The sequence below is a fragment of the Myzus persicae genome, unplaced genomic scaffold (genome assembly GCF_001856785.1).
Source record: "Myzus persicae strain clone G006 unplaced genomic scaffold, MPER_G0061.0, whole genome shotgun sequence".
In the NCBI taxonomy this organism is placed as follows: Eukaryota; Metazoa; Arthropoda; class Insecta; order Hemiptera; family Aphididae; genus Myzus; species Myzus persicae.
Genome location: NW_019104178.1, coordinates 219,020 through 223,411, shown reverse-complemented (window position 1 = coordinate 223,411; position 4,392 = coordinate 219,020). Strand labels below are relative to the sequence as shown.

At 27.9% G+C, this 4,392-nt stretch overlaps 1 long non-coding RNA gene across 1 annotated transcript in view; it reads left to right on the top strand.

Moving 5' to 3' along the window:
• Positions 1-2,774, top strand: part of LOC111039647 — a 5,732-nt gene extending 2,958 nt beyond the window's left edge. The window contains exons 2-3 of the long non-coding RNA XR_002605116.1: positions 101-208; positions 1,671-2,774. This is a non-coding gene — a long non-coding RNA (uncharacterized LOC111039647). The remainder of the gene's footprint in view (positions 1-100; positions 209-1,670) is intronic.
• Positions 2,775-4,392: the final 1,618 nt, after the last annotated feature.

Below are 4,392 nucleotides of genomic sequence, written 5' to 3'. Positions count from 1 at the left end.
CCATCCACTGCATTAAAGTTTTCTAAGCGTAATTAAAGTAAGAAAAATAACCGTGGTTATACTCCACCACAAAGGCTAAGAGTAAACGCACTGTATTTAGAGAAAAGAACATAGTATCGTAAAAGTCGTAGAGTAATAGTAACGCGCATCAACCCACACCTACCAGAGACGTTACCACCACCACAACAAGGATCCACATCAATACAAGGTAAGTGGATTTAATATATTTTCAAATTATAACATCAGTAAATGAACTAAAAGGTAATCTAATAATCATATCAAGTAGTAGTGTAATTATTATCTGAATTGAAATCTATGGGCTATTGAGCCGGGTACACCCCTATTCTGTCGCCGCTTAGCCCCGGTTTCCCCTGCTCTTTTATACTTAGTTATTTTTATTCTACTACACAATGATTCAAGCACTTATAGGTAGAATTTTGATTTAGGTGCATCAAAAATGAATAAAGCATTTAATTAACAACTTACAGAAAGAAACTGTGGTACTAATTTAAAAATCAGTTTGTATTTCCAGAGGAAATCTCTTAAATGATACAAAAAACATCTTAGGATTTGAAAATATGAGGTATAAAATATTTACTAAAGGTACTTAAAAACTTTAAAAATCAGAATTTTAATACATTCATTATTTATGAGAAAAATTTGAGTGAGCCATGTTTGAGAAATCACCCTGTGTGTGTTTGCGTATGTTTATGTGTGTATGTGAGTATGAAACTATTTAAAATATATATTATTTACGTATTTTGTATACGTTATATCAAGTTGAAACCACTTATTTAAACATTTGTCGTATTTTTAAAATTTTAACGCGTTTGTAAGAGAATTGTGATGCGTGAATAATTATCAAAAAAACCATATATTTGAAATTGTTCAAAGTGAATACAAACATTTTAAATTGTCTCATTGGAACTCTATTTTTTTTTTCATTTAAAAAAAATGTTTAGGTACTTACTATTTGTATTGTTATTTACCAATAATATTGAATTCCATATTCATACTTACCTCGACCTTCATCGATATTGTTTTCCCAACGAACTAGTTGTGCACAATAATATAAGTAACCATACAATTTCAATAATTATGATTTGTTCAATATTTAGGCAAATAATGATTCAATAAAGTCTATAATAACGTAGGTACTGTAATATATATATTGTTGTAAAAAAATGTTTTGCATTTCACGTGAACTATGTCGTAATAACCATAATGTTATGTCACTTACTAGTTATTTGCCTATGCAAAACGCCGTTAAACTACGATCTCACAGCGTTATAAAAGTTTGCAGTAAGTACATTAGGCAATTATAAAGTATGAATAATAATTAATTTCTACATGTAAATCTTAATTTCGCCGATGCGAAAACATCATAGGAACATCGTTTCGTCAAAATAATGTTTCGGGAAACCATTTTATGAGACTATCTAAATAAGATCAATTTTTGTAATAAAACCAATGCGATTTGATCTAATATTTTGTTCGTGCCTATGTGATTCATATTTATATATTTTGAAATTACAATAGCAATTATGCAAAAATTTAATGGAGTGGAGTAAGACACAATAACATTTCAGGCTATTATTTTCTAGATATTATGTATAATGAGTCACGATTAGAACGATGCTCCGTATATAATTATATTATTATTTCTGCAGGCGTTTGAAGCAATTAAGCCATTCAGCACTCAACCAACATCTTATACATCAAGGAGCACATTCATCTCATAACCAGCTCCTTCAAAACTCAAATCCAACAATCCCCATACATTATACAATCACATTTCCAAAATCAGCCACAGACCATCAATAGCTCAACATTTCATCAACCGAACTATCATTTTCTAACTCTCAATCAGTCATCAACTCAATTTTTCTCAGCTTATAAGCACAACCACAAACAAACTGCTTCATTCATTCACTCTCACTGGCAGAAGCTTTTAGCTTTACACAGTGCATCACGGAATCACGTTATAATCATCATCGGTATCATGTAATAACCAAGTCACAACCGAGTAGGTATACCAATAATTAACTAAAGATCAACTTTTAAACCAACATGGTTACCGGTTTTAACCATAATTACCCCCCCCCTCCCGCACAACATGACATACGACGCAGCAGTGAATTCGGCTCACGAAATCGGAAGTATTAAAATAATATTAAAATTCTCGCCCAAAATTATATATTATTTATGCCCCAGTGCTAATAAATTGATTTTCTATTATGACACTAAAACAGTAATTTATGATAATAATATACTATAATTTATTTTAATGGCCGGGAATGAGAACCATAATATATATAATCGTTGAATTCTAAGCCTAGAAATACATCATTCGTATTATAAATAGGATATCATCATTTAGACCCAAAACATTTTCTTTTTGAGATCAACAGTTACGTTGTATCTATGTTAAATTCCAAACGGTAATCATAATGTAGTTACTATACTTTACAAATGATCTTTTTTTTCTTATAGTTGTCTTCTTGTGTAGTAGTTACGGTTCTAAAGTACCATGTATGCAATAACATTTATAATTAATATGCAGCTAAAATATAAAAATTACTTTCAATAATAAATATTGTGGTTGACAAATTTCACAGGTATAACACAGTTTTATGTTTTTATTTCGTATGGTGCTTAAAACAAACACAATATGCTGCACTAATACGGTATAAGATCTCACATCACAACAAATAATAAAATATAAATAATTGTTAAACAAATCATAATAAAGTTTCAAAATTACTTTATACCAAATAAACTATAACAAAATAAAATAATGTCAAATAATGTATCTTAATCTAAATAATTATACAAATCTAAGTCAAAACCAATTAGTTTAATATTAATATTTGAAATAATATTTACATTTTTTATTATGACTTAACATAATATTTAAGAAAATATTTATTTCTATCAGTATTAAATTTAAATTTCAAAATTTAAGACTGTTTTGGATGTTTCTGTTCAATAATAATAAATTAATTAGAAATACTAATTTATATAGGATGTTCTTAAAAAAATTAAAAATTAGGTTTAGTTAAATTTTACAAAACTATTTAGGCACAATATTATTTTTTAAATGCATTGATAAATTCTGCTACATGGGCCATTGGGTTTACAGAAGATATGATTAATAAATTGTCTATACTTATTCTTATAATACATTTTTATATTTTGTTTTAAAGATTGGAATTACATTTTATGTTATTGTATGTGCGCTTAATTAAAATTATAAAATGTAGATCATAAATGCATACGTAGCTATAATTTAAAGTTATCATATTTTTTTATTTTACATTGCATAACACTAAATTGATTTTTTTTCATGCGTCACTCAGAAACTAAATAATACAATATTCACCTTTGTATTCATGATTTTTTTTTCTAAATAAATAATTGTTTTAAAAATATGTTTGATTTTAAAAAATATTACATAGGTACAACAATAATAAATTGTCATTTTTATGCAGTAGATTAAAAAATAGGGAGAAACCACCTAGATAGAAATTCAGTGTGCTGGCGTAAGGGTCGAGATCGCAATATGACGAGTATGAAGAGATTCGTATATTATGAGAATGTCGTATGTGTGGAAGGTTGATGACCTACACGAGCATTGAAACCGACAGTTGCTGTACTGCGTATATCTTTCGGGGAAGAGTTGGTCAAACGATCAATTAACGATCAATTCCCTAGTTATATAAATTAAAAATAAATCATTGTTTGAAACAAATAATTTAAAAGTATTTCAATTTAGTTTTAAGTAAACGAACTAAAACATGACAGAAATAACACGTTTTAAATAGGTAATAAAAATAAAAATAAAAACTTGTTTTAAATATTTGCAAAATACAATATTTTAAGCCTTGTACAAGATGAACAAATTTATATCCTTATTCAAAAAAAAATTGAACTCGTTCATTCTTAACACTGTGCATTATAAATTAAAATTGTTGTATTGACTGCAAAATGACTGCACTCATTGATTTATGTTGATAATGACGTATTAGTTAGATCATTTAATTTGTTATAATATTTATAGCACAGAGATTGAAATCATGCACCAGAACGATGTACGTCTCTCATACCAAAAACCAACATTTGGGGGGGGGGGTCTCCGAAAAAATCAAAATTGGATAGTTATTTACAGCTATTTAAACGATACTTATATCAAATAAACCGAAATGGTTTTATACTTTCAGCATAATCGTCTAAACGAGCGTTACAGGTGTAATCACCCAGGTATCTGCTTAATATTTTTGTTATTGGGATCGGATGCTAATAGTTTTCATAATACGTTATAATTAATAATAATATTTTTACGTAATGTTATAAATGTTAATAACCACGTGGTAATACAATATACGAGTTGAT